This window comes from Perognathus longimembris, chromosome 7 (assembly GCF_023159225.1).
Source record: "Perognathus longimembris pacificus isolate PPM17 chromosome 7, ASM2315922v1, whole genome shotgun sequence".
Lineage (NCBI taxonomy): Eukaryota > Metazoa > Chordata > Mammalia > Rodentia > Heteromyidae > Perognathus > Perognathus longimembris.
In genome coordinates this window covers 29,824,320-29,852,016 of record NC_063167.1, presented here as the reverse complement: position 1 = coordinate 29,852,016, position 27,697 = coordinate 29,824,320, and the positions used below count along the sequence as shown (strand labels likewise).

General features: G+C 37.9%; 1 protein-coding gene across 1 annotated transcript in view; it reads left to right on the top strand.

Moving 5' to 3' along the window:
- Positions 1-27,697, top strand: part of Zswim5 (zinc finger SWIM-type containing 5) — a 111,655-nt gene that overhangs the window by 37,320 nt on the left and 46,638 nt on the right. The gene's annotated exons all lie outside the window — the stretch shown is intronic.

The window sequence follows — 27,697 nt, the reverse complement described above, 5'->3', positions numbered from 1 at the left end:
TATTTGTCATTTGTTCTTAATACTCAGTTTCCTTATCACCATTTTTTTTGTTTGTTTTTTTTTGTTGTTGTTTTTTGGCCAGTCCTGGGCCTTGGACTCAGGGCCTGAGCACTGTCCCTGGCTTCTTCCCGCTCAAGGCTAGCACTCTGCCACTTGAGCCACAGTGCCACTTCTGGCCATTTTCTGTATATGTGGTGCTGGGGAATCGAACCTAGGGCCTCGTGTATCCGAGGCAGGCACTCTTGCCACTAGGCTATATCCCCAGCCCAATTTTTTTTTTAATCTTTTTATTTTTTGGCCAGTCCTGGGCCTTGGACTCAGGGCCTGAGCACCGTCCCTGGCTTCTTCCCGCTCAAGGCTAGCACTCTGCCACCTGAGCCATAGCGCCCCTTCTGGCTGTTTTCCATATATGTGGTGCTGGGGAATCGAACCGAGAACTTCATATGTAGGAGGCAAGCACTCTTGCCACTAGGCCATATTCCCAGCCCCCTTATCACCATTTATTAAAAAGTCCATTGTTATCCTTATCCTTTTTGTTGATTTGTTTTGTTTTCGTTGCCAGTCCCGGGGCGTGGACTCAGGGCCTGAGCACTGTCCCTGGCTTCTTTTTGCTCAAGGCTACCTCTTGAGCCACAGTTCCACTTCTGGCTTTTTTCTATATATGTGGTTCTGAGGCATCAAACCCAGGGCTTCATGTATACAAGGCGAGCACTTTGCCACTAGACCCTATTCCCAGCCCCCTGTACAACTACTTAATAATAATTCTTCTGTTTTATTTAGTGATTTTGGCCTAACTCTACTTTGTCTGATATCAGGATCCCTTTCTTACTATAACCATTTGTCTAGTATGTATATTCATTTTTTTAGCCTTTCCAAGTCTCTTTTTAAATTGTAACTCATATACAGATGTTAAATTTTACTTCTTAGCTATTTAAGTCTTTTTCTTTCAATAAGTGAATTATGCCCAATTCCATTCATTGGTGTTACTTACATAATCATTTTTTGCTGGTCCTGGGGCTTGAACTCAGGGCCCGGGCATTGTCCTTAAGCCTCTCTGTGCTCAAGGCTAACACTGTACCAATTGAGCCACAGCGCCACCTCCAGCTTCTTCTGTTTATGTGGTACTGAGGAATCGAACCTAGGGCTTCATGCATGCTAGGCAAGCACTCTACCACTAAGCCGCATTCCCAGCCCTACTTACATGGCTGGTCTAAATGCTGGCGCCCGCATGCGTGCACACACGTGTGTGTGTGTGTGTGTGTGTGTACTGGTCCTGGGATTTGAACTCAGGGACTGGGCTCTGTCCCTGAGCCTCTGTGCTCAAGGCTAACACTCTACAACTGGAACCACAGTACCACTTCTGACTTTTTCTGTTTATCTGGTACTGAGGAATCAAACCCAGAGCTTCATACATGCTAGGCAAACACTATACCACTAAGCCACATTCCTAGCCCCTCCAGGTTTGTTGTTGTTGATTAAATGGAGAGAACAGTTTCATGGACTTTCCTGCCCAGGCTGGTTTTGAACCATGACCTTCAGATCTCAGCCTCCTGAGTAGCTAAGATTACAGGCTTGCGCCACCAATTTTTATGTTTTAATTACTCACTCTATTATGTTTCTTTGGTCTTTCCCCCTTATATCTTTGTTAGCCTTTTAAAATTAATTCTGATATTTGGGAATGTTAGGAAGGTTCTTATTTTTTATTTACTTTGTGGTTGTAGGAATTGAACCTAGGGCCATCAACACTCTTCTATTAAGCTATATCCCCAGCCTTAAAATGATTTTAAGCTCTGACAACAAATGCTGGTGGGGATGTGGGGGAAAAGGAACACTACTTTACTTCTGGTGGGAATGTAAACTAATACAACCACTCTGGAAAGCAGTCTGGAGGTTCCTCAAAAAACTAAACAGACTTTCCCTATGATACCACTAGGCATCATGAGCCAGGATATGACAAGGACACCTGCGCTTCCATGTTCATTGCTGCACTGTTTACAATAGCCAAGATATGGAAACAACCCAGATGCCTCACAATAGATGAATGCATCAAAAAATGTGGTACCTATATACAATGGAATTTTACACAGCTATTAGAAAGGATAAAATAATGGCATTTGCAGGGAAATGGATGGAACTAGAACAAATCATGTTAAGAGAGATAAACCAAGATCAGAGAGACAAATGGCGCATGTTCTCCTTGATACATGGAAGTTAGATTTAAAATGCAATCGGACATGACAAATTATACAGGATTCTAGATACTCACATACAGTGAGACCAAAAGAGGGGAGAGTCTTAGGAGAAAAATCACCCAGTAGTAATACCCAAGGGCTTCTTCATATGTATATAAAAGAATATATATATTGAAACAAACTCCAAAAATATGGAAACAAAGGACTTTTTCTTAATTTTTTTCTTAATTTTTTCTGACAACTCTGTATTCTTTACCTTATATACATTGTATTCATGTGCGCATATCAGGTAAGGAGGGGAGAATACAGAATCAGTGGAAAGGGGTGAAACAGTACAGTAGCAGTGCTCACTGGCTGCACTGGACATTGATAAAAGTGAACTATGCAACTCATAAGTGGAGATGGGAGGAAAGGAATGGGAGATAATGAGGGAACAGACAATACTAAGCAAAAGGAAGGAAATGTACTTATTACCAGATGTATGTAAATGTAAACCAGCTGTATATCACCTCTAAAAAGCAATAAAGTAATTTTTAAAAATAAAATGGTTTTAAAGGCTATGTCTTCAATCTCAGTAACTACCATGCAATGTAACATGTGTGCCAATATGTAAGATTACTATTATCTATAAATTATAAATTTAACTATGGTAATGTTTATGCCTTAAGAGTATTGTCATTTCATAAAGACTTATGGTAAATTGTATATTCAGTTGATAACTCTTATCACTAATCCTGCTGAAGTTGAGTGCTGATGGCTCACGTCTAGCTACTAGGGAGACTGAGATCTGAGGATCACAGTTTAAAGCCAGCCCTGGCAAGAAAGTCTGTGAGACTCATATCTCCAGTTAACCAGCAAACAGCAAGAAGTGGATCTGTTGTACAAGTGGTAGATTACTACCCTTGAGCAAAAGAGCTCAGGGACAGTGCCCAAGCCTAGAGTTCAAGTCCCTGGAAGGTCACATATACACAAAATGCCTGCTAAGGTATTCGTTTCCAGTTAGCACTTACAAATTATTTTACTGTATTTGTAACAACTATGTAATTTGAAGAGATTTTTACAGAATGTATATGTCTCTTTAAGCAGCAATGATCTTACTCTGTGTTGGTGTAAATTAAAGGGAGAAAAAGCATTGGTATAAACATAGGGAAAGTGCTATATGAAAAAGAATTGTATTTGTGGATTTTAAAAGAGTTCAGTGTCTGTCTTTGGAACATGAGGGGATACTGAATGTTAACTACCCAAGGGAGTCTATCATGGTATACAGTTTTGCTCCTTTTCAGAGAAACTTCATGATGCTCTAGAATATGCAGTTACAAAGCTTTGGATCTTACAAAAGCCTGAATACTTCTTTGATTGGTTATATATTAAAGGAAATAGCCCACAGCATGGTGCCAGACAAGTGTAGAGCCCAACCAATTTGATCCTTAAGCAGGGAGAAGAATTCTATTCATCATTAAGAGGTTCAGTTGTAAAATGTTGTAATTATTTCAGCCTAAATTGGTTTATAGCTATTTTTTTTCAATAAAACTTCTCTTTAAATTGTGTGGAAAAAAGACAGTTTTCATTTTGATGACCTTTCCTGCATTATATTTTTCTTCAAGTCCTCCCACCCTACCCTGTGGCCTACTCTGTTTACTGTTCAAATCTGAATCATAATGTGCATCTGGAGAGATCCTGAGTCATGTGACTGACTGAAGTGTCTCTTGTCATTTATTAACACTCTTTGAATGTCTAATTATGTCATAGTATTTGGTTATATCATGAAGAAACTTGCTCCTGCTCTTGATGGCTTTAGGGGTTTGTACATATGTAGCATTACTTTTTTTCTTTTTCAGCTATACATAATCTTTCTAAGTTGCAAAATGAAACAAAGAATAACAGCCACATTGGACCCTGACGGGATCCTTTCACTTGAAGGACCACTCCTATAGTAAATGATTTTTATTCAAGTGAATATTCATATATTTCTTTGACTCTAATTTGTATGAAATGACAGCCTGCAAACCATTTTGTTTGATTACAATCCCTTCACCTTCATTATCTTTTATGTCTATTTAAACTCTGGACTTGCCATACCCATCTTGACCCTCCCCCACATCTCTCTGTTTGTATTTTCTTTCATTGCAATTTTCCTCTTTTCTCTTCTGTGGGCATTCACAGATTGTTTTTGAAGTTCATTAAAAAGGGAATGTGTTGTCTGGGTAGAAAATTACATTTGCATGCTTGAGAGGGGCCTAAGGGTTTTTATGGGGTTTGGCAAAGATCCTGTTTTTTGGGGAGGAAGGAGGCAGATAAGAAAAGGGAGGAATAAGATGAGATTTTTAGAAAAGAGAAAAGTAAGATGTTTTGATTTCCTATCCCCAATTTTTTCTTTCTATATTATATATGGCTGATTTTCTTTTTCTCTTTCCTGCATGTATAAACCACTTGACTAACAATGGAACAAATTAGAGGCCTTTATTAGAACTGTTTTTGAATGTACAATGGAGTTCTGCAAAGCAGAAACCTTTCCTATGATGGTAATTGTACATTTACAAGTGAAACCGGCAAGTTGCTATTCTCTCTCGCTCCCTCTCCCTCTCTCTCTCCCTTTGTGGTTAATTAGAAGGGTTTTTATAGGAAAGTTGCTTTTTCAATTAATATATTTCATCTAAAGGTATCTACATAGAAGTTTACCCATGTTTTGAATTAGAATTTACCACTTAAAAATTTTAGATTTGGACTAGGCATCACTGGCTCACACCTGTAATCCTGGCTACTCAGGGCTGAGATCTGAGGATCATGGTTTGAGGCCAGCCTGGGCAGGAAAGTCTGCAAAACTCTTATCTCCAACAGACTACAAACAAACAAACAAATCCAAAAAACAGAATTGGAGCTTTGGCTTAAGTGATAGAATTCTAGCCTTGAGGGGAAAAAAAAGCTCAAGAACAACATGAGTTCAAGCCCTAGGATGCCCCCTCACCCCCCAAAAATTAGATTTTGGGCTGAGAGATAGTGCATTATTAGTGTGGTTTCCTAGGATACATGAGGTATTGGATTTGAACCCTAACACTAAAAAAAAAAAAAATTAGGTTTTCAGGCATTTTTGCCCCTTTTAAAGGTGATAACATTCATCTTTTATTAACGATGATGACATTTGTAATCCTGAAAATGTCTTTTTGCACATTGGAACATTAAGGAACCATAAGACATTTATAGTAAAAGAACTATATGGCTGAGTATTTTGGCTCAAACCTGTAATGCCAGTACTTTGGAGCTTGTGGCACTGAGACGCTCTTAAAAAATTACAATTGTCCGTAGTGAAAACATAGAAGAATTCAAATCATTTCATAGTTAATGCCATCCATGTGTGTGGTGCAGAACAGAGGGTGGTCATGTGGTAGATTCCCATTGGGCAGAGAAATACAAATAAATGTAAAGAACATTCATGGGAAGGCAAAGTGATTTATCCTAGAGCTGGTCAATGGAGTTAAGGAGTCTTTTGAAATTATGTTCTATTACATATTATAAACCACTCCACAGATACTTTTACTTATATTACCTAAATATTAGGACAACAAAGCTGTGTAAGACAAAATAGTTGCCCCTGAGGAACTGAGTCAGTATGAGAATATGTATATGCTGCTGCAGCTGTGTGTGTGTGTTGTCTATAAAGTATGAAAATGTAGATATTTATATTTTACATATATATATCAGAGTTCAGAGTGATATATAGTGGCTTCTGTTTCCAGAGCTGATAGTTATTGTATGCTAAGTATATATGTAAATAGGTATAAACAAACATGTGTTGAAAAATTATATACTAAATAATTTGAGGTACATTATCAACTTTTCAGTCTCAATTGGATATTCCACTTGGCATGTAAATATAGTTTATTTCTTGCTTCAAAAAAGTCTTCTCATGGATGAGGGTGTAATTCAGTGAGGCTGTATTCAATCTTTGACATCAAACCATAACAATTCTTAACTTCAGTTTTGTTTCTACCTTATGTAGTAAGCTTCAAGAGTTTCCTATACTTGTTAATTCCAATTTTTGTCCACCTGTTTTCTCATATCTGTTTCATCCAATGTGTTCCTTACTTGTGTGACCAGTAACTTCTACATTGCTAGTTTAGTTATTTTCTAGTCCTTGTCTTACTTGACTATTTGATACAGTTGATCACTATCATTCTTGATTCATTTTGTTCACAACTTCTAGAGATTACACCCTTCATTTTCTTCCTCCTTTATTGGTAGATCTGTCTGTGTTGTTTGCTCATTCTTTTTCTTTCTGACTTTTATCCCCTTAGCTTTAAAAAGTATATGATATTCTAATAAATATCACACAGTAAAATCAATTTTTCCTTTCTATGGATGGTCATATGAATTTTAGCACACCTTTAAACCCATGTAACTAGTACCAAAATGAAGACACAGAAATTTTCTATTACTCTGAACAGCTCCTTCATATGATCCCTCGTGGTTATATTTATATAAAACTATTGTCTGTATTTGTATATTAAAGAATGTTATATGAAGTCTAGTGTTGGTGGCTCACACTTGTAATACTAACTACTCAAGAGCTTGAAATCTGAGGATTGAGGTTCCAAGCCAGCCCAGGCAGACACATTCAAGAGACTTTTATCTCCAGTTAACCAGCAAAAACCTGAAAGTGGAAGAAATGTGGCTTAAGTGGTAGAGTTCTATCCATGAGCGAAAAAAACAAAGAACTCAAGATCCTGAGGTCAAGCCAGAGTAATGAGATACATGTGCATGCATATACACACATACACACAGAATGTCATATGAATGAGATTATATGGTATGTAACCTTCATAGATGGTTTCTTTTACTCGACATATAATGCCTTTAATATTTGTGCGTTGTGTGTGTGTGTGTGTGTGTGTGTGTGTGTGTGTGTATACTGGTACTAGGGATTGGATTTAGGGATTTGTAGTTTTGTCCTGCTTTTGTTCTCTACTGGAGTTCTACCTTATGAACCACACCCTCAGTCAGGCATTTTGTTGGTTAATTGGAGATAAGAATCCCCTGAACTTTTCTGTCCAGGCTGGCTTCAAACTATTATCCTCAGAACTCAGCCTCTTAAGTAGCTAGAATTACAAGTGTGAATCATGTAGTATTTTTTATAATTGTGACACATATTTGCAGTTTGTTCTTCTTTATTGCTTAGTAATATTTCATTACATAAATTTACCATAAATTGTTTATACTATTAAAGGGTCTTAGACTTGTTTCTAGATGAATCAACTGTGAAAGAGCTTCTATAAGCATCAATATTCAGGGTTTTGTGTTAATATAGCTTTCAGTTTCTCTAGGGAGAAATCCTAGGAGTGGGATTGCAAGGTAATATGATAAGTATATGTTTAAGTTAAAAAAAACAACCTGTCATGTTTTTCCAAAGTACCTGTATTTTTGCATTCCCACAAACAATGCATGAAAGTCCCTGTTGTTTTGCATCCTCACCAGTACTTGTTATATTAATTGTTATTTTTCCTTTTTCTGATAATCATATGTATATAGTAATATTGTACCATCATTTTAATTTGCATTTTCTTAAGGGGTAATGATGTTAAACTCTGTGTGTGTGTGTGTGTGTGTGTGTGTGTGTGTGTGTGTGTGAGAGAGAGAGAGAGAGAGAGAGAGAGAGAAGGGAGGAGGGAGAGAGAGAATCAGAAACTTAGAGACACAGAGAATGAGACTTGAACTTAGGGCCTGGTCACTGTCCCTGAGCTTTGTTGCTCAGGTTACTTGGAAATGAGTCTCACAGACTTTCCTGCCTGGCCTGGTCTCAAATGAGGATCAATAGATCAGCCTGTTGAGTGGCTAGGATTACAAATAAGAGGCATCAACAACCAGCTGAACATCTTTTTATGTGCTTATTTGCTTATATATGTGTATTTGCTTATTTTGTGTGCTTACTTGCTTATTTATGTATATACTCTCTTTGGAGAAGTATCCAAGTATTATGCCTATTTTTTTTGTAGATGGTACTTGTGATACTATTTGGTTTCTTTCTTTTTTTAAAATTTTTATTGTCAAACTGATGTACAGAGAGGTTACAGTTTCATACGTTAGGCATTGGATACATTTCTTGTACTGTTTGTTACCTCCTCCCTCATTCCCCCCTCTCCCCTCCCCCTTTCCCTTTCCCCCCTTGAGTTGTTCAGTTGATTTACACCAAACAGTTTTGCAAGTATTGCTTTTGTAGTCATTTGTCTTTTTACCCTGTGTCTCTCAATTTTGGTATTCCCTTTCAATTTCCTACTTCTAATACCAGATATTATGCCTATTTTAAAATTGGATTGTTTTTATCTTTTGAGTTTTGAGAGTTCATTGCATATTTAAGATACTAGTCCTTTGGTGAATATGAGGTTTTGCAAATATTTTCTCCCAGTTACCTTTTTTTTCAGTCTTTTAATAGTATCATAGGTAACATAAAAGTTTTAAACATCAATAAAATCCATTATCGCTGCACAATTCACAATAGCCAAAATATGGAAACAACCCAGATGCCCCTCCACAGATGAATGGATCCAAAAAATATGGTACCTATACACAATGGAATACTACAAAGCGATTAGGAATGGTGAAATATTGTTATTCACAGGGAAATGGTCAGAACTTGAACAAATAATGTTGAGCGAGACAAGCCTAGAACACAGAAAACAAAGGGGCATGATCTTCCTGATATATGACTGTTAAGATGGGGTGACGGAGAGACAGTAGAGACCAGGTCTGTGAAACCAAAAACTGCTTGTCAAATGGTATTTCCCACAGGATTGGGGCAGTGACCCAACATTATGTAACTAAAACCAAACAACTACTCAACATGTAAAGGTCAAAAATTGACCTCTCAGTGGAATACAATAGCTCAAAAGCTATGTGTATGTACGTTCATATAAGACTACTGTCGACATATTGTCTAATGTCGACATTATATTTAAAGCCCTAGGTGAATTTTCTTGGGCGTAAGCCACGTGGCTACTGTATATGTTCATGGTACGTTGTGTATTGTATATATATCTACCTGACCTAGGGAAGGGAAAGAAAAACAGGGTGTAAGATATCACAAGAAATGTACACACTGCCCTACTATGTAACTGTACCCTTTTTGCACAACACCTTGTCAAAAACTTTTTGTTTAATTAATAAATAAATTACAAAAAAAAAAAATAATAAAATAAAATCCAGCTTGTCAGTTTCTTCTTTTATGGATCTTGCTTTTGGTGACATGTCTAAAAATTTTTCCTAGTTCAAGATAACAAAGCTTTCCTGCCCTGTATTTTTCTATACATTTTATATTTTTACATTTTACCTTGTCTGTGATCCATTGAATTAATATTTTAACAAAACAAGAGATTTAGGTCGAGGTTCTTTTTTTTCTTATGGATGTTCAATGTTTTACTTAATTAGTTCAACTCTACATTTGAAAAGAATATTTTTGCCTGTTAAATTTCTTTTTAATCTTTGTGAAAAATCAGTTAGCTAGACTTGTGTGCATATATTTCTAGAACTTACTCTACTTCATTGATTTATATTTATCCCTTTACGATTACTATACTGGCTTGAAAACTGTAGGTTTGTATGTATTTGTGTATGTATGTATGTGTATGTATGTATGTGTGTATGTATGTTAGTTATGTTTTTGGTTTGAGCAACTGGCATCTGGCAAATTTTCTTTTTTAATAAGAAGGTCCTACTATGATTGCACACATTGAGAAGTCTTTCCAGGTTGGACAGCTAACTACACAACTGGAACAAAAATACTGAAAAACGTCAGCCATAAGGAAATTAATAGAAGTTTGTACTATGTCCTTGAAATAGTGACAGTTGGTTGTTCTAATGATAAAAGTCAAAGAAGACTGGGTGTGGTGGCACAAAAATTCCTGCACTTAGGAGACTGAGGTAGATTAAATTCAAAGCCAGCTTGAACTATATAGCAAGTAATAATAACAAGAGGGGCTGGGGATATAGCCTAGTGGCAAGAGTGCCTGCCTCGGATACACGAGGCCCTAGGTTCGATTCCCCAGCACCACATATACAGAAAACGGCCAGAAGCGGCGCTGTGGCTCAAGTGGCAGAGTGCTAGCCTTGAGCGGGAAGAAGCCAGGGACAGTGATCAGGCCCTGAGTCCAAGGCCCAGGACTGGCCAAAAAAAAAAAAAAAAAAACAAAAAAAAAAAAATAATAACAAGAATGGGCTGGGAATGTGGCTTAGTGGTAGAGTGCTTGTCTAGCATGCATGATGCCCTGGGTTCGATTCCTTAGCACTACATAAACAGAAAAAAACAACAACAAAGGAAAACAAAACACTTCCAAACAAACAAAAAAGACAGAAACACATATATGTACTTTATGCATATAAAATGTGTGCGTTTGTTTGTCTGTTTGCTTATAGTAATAAAAAGCTGAGAGACCATCTCTTGTGCTCTCTTTTTCTCTCCCTTCCTCTCTCCCTTTTTCCTTTTCCCTTTCCCTTCCCCCTCTCTCTCCATCTTCTGCCTTCTCCCATCTCATGCTAGGATCAAACTCAGGACTTCCTGTATAACAGGCCAACATTCTGCTAGTGACTCCTCTACTGAAGATTCTTATACAGGCTGTTTCTGCTATTTTAGTTCAGCTTTTGGTTGCCGCCTGACATCTTTCAGCATCCTGCTTTTTTCCAACTCAATCAGTAGGAAAGGAAATAATAATTCTTACATATGCACTGTTTTCCTAGGATTACCCTCTGCTATTTTTCCAGCCTGGATGGTAATTCTCTCTTGAATTCTTCTCTGCTACTTCCTGTTCTTTGAAGGCTGACACTGTTATAAAACCTAATTGGCACTGGACACAAAAGATTATTCATTAACTTTTTTTCTAAAACCAATAGCTCCTTTCATGCCACAGTCCAATATTTTAAGGGCCTATTTCTTTCTTTTCTTCAGAGCAGACATTTTAGAATTCATTTGAACAGAGTGTCCATATTTTTAAAATATTCTTTTATATACCAAATTTAGTTTAAGTATTATTTCTTTTTCTTTTTTTAAAATTTATTTATTTATTAAACAAAAATTTTTTGACAAGGTGTTGTGCAAAAGGGGTACAGTTACATAGTAGGGCAGTATGTACATTTCTTGTGTTATCTTTAAGTATTATTTTCTTAAAGAAATGGTTTTATAAATTGTGGTTGATTTACCCAACTAACTCCAAAATCTTTTTAACTTGTGTCACAAGCTATTTCATTTATAATGGACAATAACAAAGCCTCCTCTCCAAGACAGAGGGATACATGAGTTATTCTAGAGTACATAGAGATTAGAACTAGAAGGCCCCAATAATAATTAACTTCCTACTCTAGCAGAATAGAATCATACACTTTATAAGTCACAGAGACTTCAGAGATAAAATAAAAATAGTTCAAATTACTTTTTTGTGTGTATGTGTCATACTGGACTAGAACTCAGAGCATTATGCTTTCTAGGCAAGTGCTCTGCCACATGAGACATACCTCCAGACCTTTTCTCTCTCTCTCTCTTTTTTTTTTTTTGCCAGTCCTGGGCCTTGGACTCAGGGCCTGAGCACTGTCCCTGGCTTCTTTTTGCGCAAGGCTAGCACTCTGCCACTTGAGCCACAGCGCCACATCTGGCCTTTTCTATATATATGTGGTGCTGAGGAATTGAACCCAGGGCTTCATGTATAGGAGGCAAGCACTCTTGCCACTAGGCCATATTCCCAGTCCCCTTTTCTCTTTTTTTAAAAGTTGTTTTTCAGGGGCTGGGGATATAGCCTAGTGGCAAGAGTGCCTGCCTTGGATACACGAGGCCCTAGGTTCTATTCCCCAGCACCACATATACAGAAAAAACGGCCAGAAGCAGCGCTGTGGCTCAAGAGGCAGAGTGCTAGCCTTGAGCGGGAAGAAGCCAGGGACAGTGCTCAGGCCCTGAGTCCAAGGCCCAGGACTGGCCAAAAAAAAAAAAAAAGTTGTTTTTCAGGTAGAATCTGTGCTTTTTTTCTTCTTCCTCTTCTTCTGTGCTCATACTAGGGCTTGAACTCAGGACCTGGGTACTGTCTCTTAGTTTTTTTGCTTTGGCCAGCAAGGCCATAGGGGTGTGGGGCCATCCAAGCCCTTTGTCTCATATCCCACTACTACGTGCCCCAAATGCTAGACATAGACCTACAGGATTGAATGTTTGTCTTGCGACTTTGACTCTTTATTCCAATCCTTCCTCGAGTCTCCTATTCCTGCCTTTTGGATTGGGAATGTTTATCATATACCATTGTATAACTTGTTTTTTTTTAAATTTTATTTTGTAAGGGCTGTCAGTGAAGAGTTTTCCTTGAGTCTCAATGAAAACTTTGATCTTAGACTTTTGACCAATAGTGGAAACTTCAGAAACTCTCAGAGATGAACTCAGTACATTTTGTATCATGAAGAAGATAGAGCTTTTGGGGCTCAGGGGCTTGTTATGGTTTCAATACAATGTGTCCCCAAAAAATGTTTATATGTTGGATGCTAAGCATGCTGTTATGATTTGGATATGAACTGTCCTCCCCAAAATACTCCCATATTTAAGGCTTAGTCCCTATCTGGTGGTACTGTTGAGAAGTAATTGGAACACAGACCTCTAACTAAATCTACATGCTAAAGTATGAGCTTCCATAGGTTCATGTATTGAACTCGTGGTTTCGAGCTGGTAGTACTATTTTGAGAGGTTGTAGAAATTGTAGAAGCTTGAGGGCTACCTGGAGTGGGAAGTAGGTTCTAGGAGGTATATATTTGGAGGTTATACCTAGTGTGCAGTCTCTTCCTTGCTCTCTGCTTTCTGTCATAAAATGAACTGCCTCTTCTCCATGTCCCTACCACCATGGTGTTCAGCTTCACCATAGGCCCAGCAACAAGGGAGAAAAGTAACCAATATGCTATTTAGTTGCCAGTAGGAGAAGGAGCCTGCTTTGAAGAAGTAGATTGCTGGGCATGTGGTTTTTGCAGTCTATCTTGTCTCTTTCTTCTTCTTGTCTATCTCTGCTTCCCAGTCACCATGAGATGAAGAGCTTTCCTCTCCCATGCCTTCCCACAATAATGTTTTGCTTTACCACACATGGACCCAGAAGTAACACAACCAAATGACTATAGACTGAAACCTCTGAATCCATGAGCCAAAATAAGTCTTTCCTCTTTTAAGTTGTTTTATCAGGTATTTCATTGTAGTTACTACAAACTGATTAACATACATGATCTCTTTCACTGAGATCCATCTCCATCCCTAATACATATACTTTTGAGATAACTGGTTTTTGCTTTTGCTTTTTGGCCAGTCCTGAAGCTTGAACTCAGGGCGTGGGTGCTGTTCCTGAGCTTCTTTTGCTCATGGCTAGCACTCTACCACTTGAGCCCACAGCACTTCTGGCTTTTTCTGTTTATGAGGTACTGAGGAATCAAACCCAGGGTTTCATGCATGTTAGGCAAGCACTCTACTACTAAGCCACATTGCCAGCCCATGAGATGACTTTTTTGATGTTTTTATTTTTAAATTTTTGTTAAATAGATTCTAGTGTGTTGGTATAGACCTAGAACTTTAGCGCTTGAGAGACTGAGGCAGAAGAACCATGAGTTCTAGGCAGGATAGGCTACATAGTGAGCCCTGTCTTAAATTTTAATTTTTTCTCTTTTTTGAGACAAGATCTTACTGTACAGTTTGGGTTAGCAGTAGTTGTATGCTTAGTTTCTCTCTCTCTCTCTCTCTCTCTCTCTCTCTCTCTCTCTCTCTCTCTCTCTCTCTCTCTCCCTCTCTGTCTCTCTTTCTCTCTCTAGCTAATTGGTCATGGGTCTTGAACTTAGGGCCTGGGCACTGTCCCTGAGCCCTTTTTGCTTAAGGCTAGTACTCAACCACTGTGAGCCACAGTGTCACTTCCAGTTTTTCTACAGGTTAATTGGAGATAAGAGTCTCATGGACTTTCCTGTCCAGGCTGGCTTTTTTTGTTTTTTTTTTTTTTTTTTTTGGCCAGTCCTGGGCCTGAGCACTGTCCCTGGCTTCTTCCCGCTCAAGGCTAGCACTCTGCCACTTGAGCCACAGCGCCGCTTCTGGCCGTTTTCTGTATATGTGGTGCTGGGGGATCGAACCTAGGGCCTCGTGTATCCGAGGCAGGCGCTCTTGCCACTGGGCTATATCCCCAGCCCCAGGCTGGCTTTGAACTACAATACTCAGATCTCAGCCTCGGGGGTAACTTACAGGTATGAGCCACACTAGCACCAGCTAGTTTCTCCTTTTCATTGCTGAGACTGATCCCAGGCCTCACACATGATAAGTAAGCATTTTCACATTGTGATCCATACCCAGCCCCCAAAGTATAGCTGGTAAAGAAACTGACAATCTGTTTTCTAGATTCTTGTACCAATTTATATTCCCACCAACAACTTATGGGTGATTCCACTTTTCTATATCCTAACCAAGTTTGATGGTGTTTATTTATGGCTGTTTATTTTAGCCATTCTGATAGGTATGTAGTAATATCTCATGGTGATTTTAATTTGCATTTCCTTAATGGCATATGGTGTTGAACATCTTTTCATCTGCCATCTGTATATCCTTTTTCTTCATGTCTTTTGTCTCATTTGCTAATTAGATTCTTTAGTCTTTTACTACTGAACTTTAAGAGTTCTTTATATATTCTAAATGCTGGACTTTTGTTTGATATGTGATTTGCAAATATTTTATCCCTGTCTATAGCTTATCTTTTTATGCTTTTAATGTTTTTTCATAGTGCAAGAGTAGGTCCTGCTGATGAAGACTAATTTACAGTATTTCCTTTTGTGGAATATGCTTATGGTGTTTAAGAACTCTTTGTGAAGTCCATGATTCTTTATAGTTTTGTGTTTTGCACTTAAGTATATAACACATTAAGTTAAATTTTGTATAAGGTTTGAGGCTTGAGTAAGTCCATTATAATTTCATGTGTTTGCATATATACTTCAATCATTTTTTCAAGACTTTGATGAATTGCTTTTTTACCTTTTCTAAAATCTAGTATTATAGCAGTGTTGAAGAAAACAAGGTTAATATACAAAAGCCACTTATTTTCCTATATATAATAGGACATTGATATTCAAAATATAACACTACTTACATTAGTACCAAAAGAAAAGAAAAAATACAGGAAAAAGACATTATACATATAAATTTAATTATGTATATGTAAGAGCTATTGAGGAAAACTACAAAACTCTGATGAAAGAAATCAAAATCTGAGTGGAAGAAGATCCAGTATTGTTAAGATTTCAGGGAATGGATAAGTAATCTATAGTGTATCTAGACAATAGAATATAACTTAACCTTGAAAAAAATTTACTATGAAGCAATGAAAAGACATGGAGAACCTTGCATATATATTAAGTTAAAAACAAAACAAACATATACACATATGTATACACCGACATATACAAATCTATTTTGGGAGAGTTGCATATTTTTGTGTTCTAAGTATATGATATCCTGTAAAAGGTAAAAAATTAAGAGACAATAAAAAATGTAAGTTGTCACCGCAAGTTTATCAAGTTTGTGCCAGGAGAAGAATGAATAAATGGAGCACTGAGGATATTTAGGGTAGTGAAACAATTCTGTGTTATACTGTAATAGAAGAAAAATGACATTATGCATCTTTTAAATTTATAGACCTATACAGCAGTAAGAGTAGTCTATGATATAAGCTAAAGTACTTTCAAACAAATGAACATAAATATTAGTTGAGCATTGAGAATTATATTCTGTTATTCAAAGTTCCTCTTCCTCCAATACCACAGTGTTCATTACTATAGCTATATAACAACTTGTGTGTGTGTGTGTGTGTGTGTGTTCGTGTGTGTTCGCGGACACACACATGAACTGCAAATAAATATGAACTGCAAATAAATAAATAAAACTTAATTCTCTACTTTCTTCAGAAAAGAATCAAAACTTGCAGGCTTTTATGGGGATGAACACACATCCAATCTGTTGGAGAAAGATTGTTGCTGATGGATATGTCTGAACATGCCAATCAGGAGTTACAGGAGACTGAAACATAGCTATTATAACAAGTGAAATGTTACCAGTAGGCCTAGAGTGGTGTGAGGCCTGATGGCAAAGATTATTTCTTTGTTCCCGTTATGCCAACTACATGGTGAAAGAGGAAAGTAGGAGACTAGGTGTCATACTGACAGACATTGCTGGCATCAAAGATAAAGGAAAGGGCCATGAGTCAAGAAATACAGGCAGCCTCTAAAAGTGGAAAGCTTAGGAAATAGGACCTCCAGGAGGAATGCAGCCCTGCCAACATTTTATTTTATTTTTGCTAGTCCTGGGGCTTGGACTCAGGGCCTGAGCACTGTCCCTGGCTTCTTTTTTCTCAAGGCTAGCACTCTACCACTTGAGCCACAATGCCATTTCTGGCTTTTTCTATATATGTGGTGCTGAGGAATCAAACTCAGGGCTTCATGTATATGAGGCGAGCCCTTTACCACTAGGCCATATTCCCAGCCCCTGCCAACATTTTAATTTGAGCTCCATGAAACTCATTTTCAACATATGACTTCCAGAAAGCTAGATAATAACTTTGTGTTATTTTAAGCCATCAAAATCCTTAATTATTGTTAGGCAGATTAATAGCTCTCCAAAGATGTCCACATTGTAATCATCAGAATCCTGACATCAGAACTATAATGGTTATAACAGTAATAGAAAACTAGTACAATTACCATACTGTACTGTATTTCTTGCTGCCATGTTTTCTTGCTGCTGTTTTCTTTCTATATGTAACTTCTTTCTGTCACTTCTGGAGAACCTTACCTAGCCCACTGTTAGTCTACATTATTTCACCTCTGTGTTTATCTCACACCATAACATTTCCTTTTTTTTTTTTTTTTGTTCAGTTGTAGGATTTGAACTGGTGGGCCTGGATGTTGTCCATGATCTCTTTTGCTTAAGGCTAACACTCTACCACTTGAGCTACAGTGCCACTTCCAGTTTTCTGGTCTTAGGTTTGATCTCCAGAACTGCAAATAAATAAACTAGTAAATTAAGTGATTTAACTCAAATATCACTGTTGCCTAAAAGTCCTTTCTAAGTCCCAGGCCCCTAACATTGACTGAGTGTCAGGCACTCTGTGCTATAACTACCACTTGCTGACTTTTGTCACTAAGATTTGTTCCTTCAATGATAAATCTTTACTTACCTGCTCGTCCCACTAGACACTACTCTTTCTCATCTTCATCTCTTTGATACTTAGCTCAGTCAGTATATAGCACTAAAGGCTTTAAATGTGTTTAATGATGAATGATTCTATCTCTTGGAATTATTGTGGGTATATTATATTCACCCAAATGTTGGAAAACACCCCCATGCCCCAAATTAGGATATAAAAAGAAAAATAGAAGAAAAAGCATTCTCCATATGCATCATTATAAAAATATAAGATCTCTACCCCTGCTGATAAGAAATGTGGCCTCTTTGCATTCATCCTCTGAAATGTTTTGTTTTTATTTTATTTTCCCCCGCTTATTCTGCATAAGAAAAGATCAAACATTTTCCCTGCCATAATATTTTGGTACAGAGACTGGGATTTTACTGTGGAGTTCAGACATTTGAGCCAAAGAAGCTTCTTAGAAGCTTCTTTGATCTACATAAGCTTTTTTTTTTTTCACATTTTAGCAACTTCTCAGGTAAGAATATATTCTTTTCTTTTTCTTTCTTTTTCTGTTCTAAGGACTGAACTCAGCATTGCAATTGCTAAGCAAGCACTCTTCTACTGAGCTAAGTCCCTAACCCCAAGAGTATTTTAATTTACCCTCTAAGAGTCTATTATGTCCTTTGCTTTAAAAACATCCCAGGGCTCTCTTCAAGGCATTCTTGATCTGGAATGGCCTTTCGTGAACCACAGAGGAACTCTTGAATGTAGATGTGGATTAGGTGAGGGAAATATTTTGTCTGGCCTTTTTGTTTTTCCTATAGGCTCACCGGTAAGTGAAGTTGAGTCGTAGAACTCACAGGAGCTCTAACCGGCTTTAATTCTGAGATCACTGTCTACATTGAATATTTCACCTCTGTGTTTAATATCATGCCTTAATTTGTCTTTTTCTTTTTGCCAGACCTGGGGCTTGAACTCAGGGCCTGGACAGTGCCCTTGAACTCTTTTTGCTAAAGGATAGCACTCTTACCATATGCCACAGCGCCGCTTCTGGCTTTTTCCTGTGTATGTGGCACCGAGGAATCGAACCTAGGGCTTCATGCATGCTAGGCAAGCGCTCTGCCACTAAGCCAAACTCCTGCCTCCCCCACCCTTTTTTTATTCTGTTGTAGGACTTGAACTCTGGGAGTGGACACTGTCCCTCTTCTCTTTTTGTTCAAGGCTAATGCTGTACCACTTGAGCTACAGTGCCACTTCTGGTTTTCTGGTGGCTAATTGGAGAGTCTCACGGACTTTCCTGCCTGGGCTGGCTTCGAACCTCAGTCTTCATATCACAGCCTCCTGAGTAGCTAGGATTATAGGCATGAGCCACCAGTGCCCAGGTGAGAAGGAATAGTCTATGTAGCATTTTTTTCACTGCCATTGGTGTTATTGCAGTAAAGGAGTTAAAAGCCATACAAAAGCATAAGGATATGCTGATGGAATTACATAAAAAAATAATTTTGATTCAGAAGAGTGGCTGACACTAGAGTTTTTTTTCAGTGAAGAACCAAACATATCTTATATCCAAAGGATGCTGTAAAACCTTTGGAACCTGAGTGAAGAGTTGATGAGAGTGTCTTTATCTGATTGGGTTTTACATAGAATCAGATTGCTGTAGAATGTGGAAAAATGGTTTTGGTCCAGTTTCTAAAGCAATTGAAAAGTATTGCCTTAATTGAATTTGTTTTTGTGTTCTTGCTGGCCCGTACAGGTCAAGTTGCAAGACAGAACGAAAGAATAGAGCTAGAGGGTAATATGAAGCCTTGACCAAAATGTAATAAATGTTAGGAGTGGCATTCTTACTAGTAGTGTATGAAACCTTTAAATGTAAAGAATTCTATAGGTTTGCATTCATCTCCATATTTTAAGGACCATATTGGAACTAAAATGTCATGGAGTTTAGAAAAGATGAGGCTTTACATTGCCTGAAAATTATTCTTCTGATTACCATAAGAATTTAATTATGGTTCATATGATACTATGGAATAGGCATTTTTCTTTAGACCATTTGAGTAAGATGTACCTGAAATGAGAGTCTTTAGATAATGGAATAAGGAAGCCAGCTAGAGTTATAGTCAAAACACTAAATAATCTACAAACACATCTAAATTCAATTCCAATACATTCTGGCGACTTGATTCAGTATAGTCTCACAGAAGTACAATTTTCATATGGAAAATGGTATCTGCCTGATTTTTTTTGTCAGTTGTGGGGCTTGAACTCAGGGTCTGGGCACTGTCCCTGAGCTTTTTCATTTAAGGCTAGCTCTCTACCACTTTGAGCGACAGTACTACTTCTGGTTTTCTGGTCATCATTTGGAGATAAAAGTCTCACAGACTTTCCTGCCCAGACTGGTTTCAAATCTCAATCCTCTGATCTAAGCCTCCTGAGTAGCTAGAATTACATGCATTAGCCACCAGTGTCCAGCCAGAGGGCCCCCCCCCCACCTTTTTTCAGACAGTGTCTTGCTATCTAACCCAGACTGGCCTCAAACTATGTAGCACACCCTACCATTGAACTCATAATTCTTCTCCAGAGTGCTGGAATTGCATAGATGTACCACCATACTCAGCTTGCTTCTTGAAATGGAGTCTCACTAACTTTTTGTCTGTACTGGCCACAGTCTTCCTATCTCTGCCTCTATGTAGCTGGCATTACAAATATGATTCACCACACTATGCCTGAATACAATTTTAAAATTTATTTTATTGTAAAGGTAATATACAGAAGGGTTGTAGTTACATAAGTCAGATAATGAGTAAATTTCTTTTTCTGAATATAATTTTGAAGATTCAAAAATAAGCATTTGATCATTCAATATTGTGGTTAATTTAAGATAGCTATGGATATACTTTCCCTTTTGAAAAGCAGCTTTTTGTTCTTATTTTCCACTTTTTATTCTATTTTATTCACTACTGATGTAGACTACTGAATGAAGCAGAGTAATTCATAAAAACTTTACAACTCATAACGTTAGAATTATATGCTGTCCTTTTCTTTGTTTGAATTAAGAATCCAGGTAGTTGTATTGACGTATGTCATTTTGCTTGTTTGTTTTTTTGCCAGTCCTGGGGCTTGGACTCAGGGCCTGAGCACTGTCCCTGGCTTCTTTTTGCTCAAGGCTAACACTCTACCACTTGAGCCACAGCATCACTTCTGGCTTTTTCTGTTTATGTGGTACTGAGGAATCAAACCCAGGGCTTCATGTATGCAAGTCAAGCACTCTACCACTAAGCCATATTCCCAGCCCGACCTATGTCATTTTAGCAATATATGTGCTTTGTAAATATGTACATATTTCTGTAGAAATTGCTTCAAGTGTGGTATATTTCTTTCCAATCCATGTCCAAATCTGTAAATTGAAGAGAAGGCATCTGATATGCAGTTCCAAATAGATTACCTATCAGTATGCAAGACAACTTGTTCTATAAGTCTTATGAACTATAGAGTGATTACCAAAACGTGAAGTTACTATTTTCAAAGTAATTATGTTTTATGCATTTTAGAGTTTTTATGAGTTCTTCCATTTCATCTTTAAAAAAAAACTCCAAACTATTTCTAAAATAACAGGAAAATCTCAGTCTTTTAAAATATACACCTAATTCTCATAGGGTTCCAAGTAAAAGAATATCAGAAAACTAGGTAAAGCAAGTGTGTGGCTACACTTGGGAAACCTTGTTCTTTAACTGTAGATTCTGGGAAGAGCAGAGACCACTGCTTCTTAAAGCTAGTGCTGAGAAGGGCCATGGCCGTTCTTCAGAGGTTAATACAAGGAAAACCTCTTGATTTGTCAGAGGAGTCTGGGAGGGGAGCAGATGGCTTTGAGAAGGGCCCTCCAGCTTACTCAGCTGCTCCTAGAAGCATAGAGTGACCTCTGTAATACAAACAAACCAAGTAGCTCTCAGGGTAATGGGGCAGCATCATTTGTATGCTGGAACAACAATACTGCTCCTCACTTTATCTCTCACACCCTCACCCAATGTGTGGGCGCCATCTGCTTCTTGTGATTTATATGGCTAGTTGGGATTACTATTGAATGGTAGCGGTAAGTAATGTGTTATTTATAAATTACTCTCACATGAATCTGATAGGTAGATAAGTTTAACGTACATTTACATAATTAAGAAACTGAGGCAAAGAAGAATTGAGGGCATTGGAATCATAAGGTTAACATTCTAATTTCTGATCTGTTTGCATCCCAGTACTAGCCTACAGAGCCATTCCCTTGCTACTGTTTAGACATTAGCTTACAAAGCTATTGAGTAAAGCATTCAAGAAAGGTATTTGTTATTTTGTAAACGTTATTGTCAAGGTTGTAAGCCTTTTCATTGCCACTGTTTTGGCAGGGGACAGAAAGGAAAGAAAGAGTGACCTGCTTTATTTTCTGCTGGTATACTGCTATGGTCTTCCAGTAGACAGAATTCAACAAGAAGGTCCAATTTACTTTGTAGTTTTATCAAAACCAAATTTATTTAAATGAACACATTCTCATTCAAAAGAGTTAATTTATATATTCATATATAATACATATATGCATATACATGTTATATTTAAACTGACTAAAGAAAAATTATTCATTCTTGTAAACCACAGCTCTCCTTTTCTCTGTCATTGGCTGAAATAACATTCATTTTCATGCGTTAGCACCTGCCTAGGAGCCTGGTGAATCAAAAGAGCAATGAGCAAAGTGGTTTTAATTGCCCAGGCTTTGCTAGAGCTTTTTTTGCACTCAGAAATACAAAAGACTTTGAATGGTGTCAGAGGGCTGTACTGAGAAGTGCTTTCCTTTAGAACTCTAAGCAGATGATTCACTTACTGTGGTGAGCCATTGTCTTGTACAGATGAGTTCATGAGCCCATCTTAGTCCCAGCTGTGAGAGCATCACAGAGTACTTGTGAGTTGCAAGTTGCCTTAAACAGTTACCCAGGAAACCAGGCAAATGTCAGTTTGCGGATTTATCATTAATGCATAGTTCTATCTTTGTAGAACTGTACTTATCAATTATTCCCATAAAGTTTATATACATAAATTGAAGGGTCTTGTTCACAATATCATAATGGTAGCAGTACAGACTATGGGGCCCAGACTACCTGTCTTCAAATCCTAAACATGGTTTACAGGTTGTGGGATCTTAGACAAGTTCCTTTGTCTCTCTGTTTTCTCATCTGAATAAAAAAAGGCGGGGGGGGGGGGGCGGGTAGGGGAAAACAGAATTTAACTTTATTGTAAGGACTTGACTAGTAAATACCTAGAACATTCTTGTGCATGTACCAGGTATTCAGTAAATGTTAGCTAACAAAATTGCTTATAATTTTTTATTTCTTAAAAACAGGTTATAAAGAGGAGAAGAAACCTAACAGCTATCTATTGAGGCAAGAAAATGAATTAGAGAAAATAACCTTGGTGTAACAATATATTAACATATATAAATTGGTACTTTGCTCACCATTCCAGTGAAATTGGTTAATTTGCTGATCTTATTTTAATCACAAAATCAGGAATTTTATAAACATGCTTAATCCTCTGTGAATTATAAATATAAATATGTAAATTAAAAATTCAGTTTAGTGTTCATTTATTCATCCATCCATAAATAAACACTTATTAAGCTTTTAGAATATCCCTGACAAAAATATAGAAATGAAAAATCATATCGCTTATTTTCAAGGTGTTTATAATCTAAAGGGAAAAGGCAAATATGAAAACTATTACTTACACTGATAGTTGTTCCTGAAGAAGCACTTAATTAGTTGTCCAAAGAGATCAGGGAAGACTTTCAGAGTAGGGTAAAGTTTGGGTGGAAAATAAAGAAGTAGGTGAGAAGGTTATATGTGGTATGGAGAACTTCACATATAAAAGGATAGAGCTGGGGCTGGGAATATGGCCTAGTGGCAAGAGTGCTTGCCTCGTATATACCTGAAGCCCTGGGTTCAATTCCCCAGCACCACATATACAGAAAATGGCCAGAAGTGACACTGTGGCTCAAGTGGCAGAGTGCTAGCCTTGAGCAAAAAAAAAAAAAAAAGCCAGGGACAATGCTCAGGCCCTGAGTTCAAGCTCCAGGACTGGCAAGAAGAAAAAAAAAAAGGGATAGAGCTAAGACAATGGAGAAGACATATTGCAAAAAGTTTGGTGTGTTTAATATGTTGAGAAGTAGTAGGAAGAGAGAGAGAAAAACACATCAAAAGAAATTTATACCTTAGGCTATAATCAGTGGGAAGCCATTGAAAGATTTTAAGCATTTCAGTTCCACAAACTCTTTTTTTTTGTGTGTGTGTGGGGTTTTAACTTGGGCCCTGGGTGCTGTCTTAGCTCTTTCACTCAAGGCTAATGCTTTACCACTTTGAGCTCCACTTCCTGTTTTCTAGTGATTAATTGGAGATAAGAGTCTCACAGCCTTTTCTTCCTGGGCTGGCTTTGAACTACAGTCCTCAGATCTCGACCTTCTGAATAGCTAGGACTATAGGTGTGAGCCACCGGCGCCTGGTCAGCAAACATTTTTTTATAAAATGAACATTTCTGTAACTTTTTATTCTGTTAGACTGTGTGTTAGGCAATAGAAATATTAGATAAATTCTAGATAAATAGGTCACAACCTCATGTTCTGGAAGATGAGTAAAGGAAGTATGGTTTTTGTCAGGAAGATTAGTCTACACAAGAGATTATTGTGCTCTTTAGTTGAGGCAGTGTTAAGGTAGTTCAACCTTGAGCAAGTCTGCAATAGAGATACTTAGGAGGAAAAATCCACACGATTAAATGATGTTTTGGTTACGGAACAAAAGATGCTAAGGATAAATCCCAGAGTTTCAGCTCCTGCCTTCCTCTATAGCTGGTCACATGCCCACTTTACCCCTTCCTGTCAGTTTTCCATGCTTTCTCTTGTGGAGCACCTATGCCTCTCTTCCTTTCCTGCTTTCTCCTCTTCTTCCTTTTTCTCTTCCTACTCCCTGTCTCTGTTTCTCAGTCTTTCTCTGATTCCTTCTCCCTCTCTTTCCTCTCCCTCTCCCCTTCCTGGCCTCCCTAAAACTCTTTTTACTACTACTTTGCCATTTTCCATCCCTTCACATAATTAATCCTTACTTAGACTATAAACCAATTCAAACTTTCATTTCCTCAAGCATATCATCCCTTAATGTGCTCCTTTGTCTGAACCAGTTTAGTTTTGTACCGTTATGTAGCGTCTTATCATTGTATATTTCTCCTTCATAGCACTTACCACAATTAGAATTAAAGAATTCTTTGTGGAATTTTGTTTAATATCTGCCTGTCAGAGATCATTAGATCTTTTCAGTAGATGGATGTTTCCTTGATATCTAACATAGAGTGTATCTTAAATAGTGATTAGTTGAGAGCTGGGAATGTGGCTTAGCAGTAGAGTTCTTGCCTAGCATGTACAAAGTTCTGGGTTTGATTCCTCAGCACCACAGAAAAAGCCAGAAGTGATGCTGTGGCTCAAGGTAGAGTGCTAGCTCTGAGCAAAAGACGCTAGGGACAGTGCTCAGACCTCAAGTTCAAGCCCCAGGACTGGCAAAAAAAAAAAAAAAAAAAAAAAAAAAAGTACCTCACACATGAACACATGATGTGCTCAAAAAGTATTACTGACTTAAAATTTATTTTTTCTTTTGATTGAAAGAACTACTTAGGCTAGTTCAGTGGCAGAGCACTTATGCACCAGAGCCTGAGTTTGATTGATAGCTGACACATGTGCGTGCACACATATACACACACACCCAGAGCCATTAGCTGTTTTTAGAAAGCATATTGAATTGAAGGAAACATATAGATTTATATTTCCCAGGATGTTTCAGAATGTGAAATTATGGTCATTTTTAATTTTATTCTTGTGACTACAGTCATGCAATAAAAGTGGGGGCAAATCACATATTTATTTAGAGCCTTTTTCTTATCTATGAAATTATCATTTCTTAGAGTATTTGTTATTTTCTGGGCAAAGTCTCTCTTGTAAACTAGAATATAAACTCTATAAATATGAACATTAAATCTTCTTCTTCTTTTTTTGCCAGTCCTGGGCCTTGGACTCAGGGCCTGAGCACTATCCCTGGCTTCTTTTTACTCAAGGCTAGCACTCTACCACTTGAACCACAGCACCACTTGTGGCCTTTTGTATATATGTGGTGCTGGGGAATCAAACCCTGGGCTTCATGTATATGAGGCAAGCACTATTTCCACTAGGCCATATTCCCAGCCCCTTAAATCTTCTTCATTTAACAACCGAGGGACCAAGTTATGTATTTTAGTGATATTTGAGCTAACCTATGAAGAATAATGGATTTCCTAGTATGTGTATATATGTATATGTAAATGTATGTATGTATGCTGTATGTAATATACATATATATGCATGTATACTTACATATCCAAATGAAAGTAATGTTCCTTAGTACTTTCTGATTAATCCAAAGTTCACCTTATGTCCTGGTTTCATCTTAATGCTAGGAAAGAAAATTGTTTATTTTGTTTTGTTTTTTGTCAGTCCTGGAGCTTGGACTCAGGGCCTGAGCACTGTCCCTAGCTTCTTTTTGCTCAAGGCTAGTACTCTGCCACTTAAGCCACAGCGCCATTTCTGGCCATTTTCTATATATGTGGTGCTGAGGAATCGAACCCAGGGCTTCATGTATACAAGGCAAGCACTCTTGCCAGTAGGCCTTATTCCCAACCCCTTCTGGCCTTTTTTGTGTATGTGGTACTGAGGAATCGAACCCAGGGCTTCTTGCATGCAAGGCAAGCACTCTTCTGCTAAGTCATTTTCCCAGTCCAGAAAGAAAATCGTTAAGGGAATCATTTTTACTGACTCTTGTGCCTTCATTCTAGAAGGCAAGAGAATTATAATTCTCTTAAACTATGAACCACTTACAGATTTTTAACAACTTCTTGTGAGTCTTGATGTTGTCAGAGCTCTTAATGCATAGTTAAGTGTGGCATGCTCTATCAAAGACTACCTGCAAAGTACTTGATTTGATAGGGGCCTGTGAGGCCATTTTGGCATATTTTAAAAATATTTCCTAAGTGATATGTGGGGTTAGGCATGATAGGTAGGGTAAGGTGACAGAGGATTTAGAAACTGTACAAAAAATTAAGCTGAGCTCAGGAGCTGAGACAGAACTAGGACATAAGTCTGAAAAAAAATTACTAAAATAGGGCTGAGAATGTGGCTGAGTGGTAGAGTGCTTGCTTAGCATGCATGCGGCCCTGAGTTTGATTCCTTAGTACCACAGAATCAAAAGAAAATAATTAAAAAAAATAAAAAATACTAAAACATCAAGAAATTAAATTAACTATTCAAGAATATATAGACTTGCATTCTTTCCATCACTGTCCCTTCTCTTTTAGATATTAAATGAGATACACTGCCCCAGAGGAATAAATAGGTCCAGGAAAAACAGAAAGTGCCTGTTTTTGTATGTTTGTGACCTGGAAGAATACCTAAAAAAAGGACTCTAAAGAACAGAAGACCTGGGGCTCAGAATATGGCCGAGTGGTAGAGTGCTTGCCTCGCACACATGAAGCCCCTGGGTTCGATTCCTCAGCACCACATATATGGAAAAAACCAGAAGTGGTGCTGTGGCTCAAGTAGTAGAAGGCTAGCTTTGAGCAAAAAGAAGCCAGGGACAGTGCTCAGGCCCTGAGTTCAAGTTCTACAACTGGAAAAAAACAAAAACAAAAAAAGAACAGAAGAACCTTTGACTATAAGGCCAAAGGGAACCCTATGCCTCCAGATTTGAGTTATACCATCAAAATAGGATAATTGGAAAGCTGCTAGGTAACTGTACAGCCAGGTAACAACCTCTGAACTGGAAACCACAGGCCCTGTTAGAGGATTGAAATACCCTGGGAAGATGACCACTGATTGAGCCCTCTGCTCCCACTGACAGCCTGGTGAGAAGGTGCTACTTAGATCATTCTCTCTTTCCTTGCCCCCTACTTTGTCTTCCTACACTGTGTCCTCCTACATTAAAGATAGAAAGCCCCTCTGTGTTCCTCCTTCACAGATTACTTTGAAATTTATCATATTCTAAGTTCCTGGAAAGTCTCAGTAGGCTTAGAAAATCAAGTACATCTCCTTCCCTTCCCCTCAACAACTTTCCATTAGAGAAATCTCCTGTGAAAGAAACATGTTGAAAGCCAAGCAAGTATGACACACTTATACCTTGGTGGGGACTTATTCCATAGCAAGTATTTCTAGAAAGCCCACAGTTTTCCAAGAAGCAGAAAAGAGATTAGAACTTTTGTGATGTTTAATGGAGGAAGTTGGGGGTGTGTGTGTGCTGGGTCTGGGGCTTTAATTCATGGCCTAGGTGA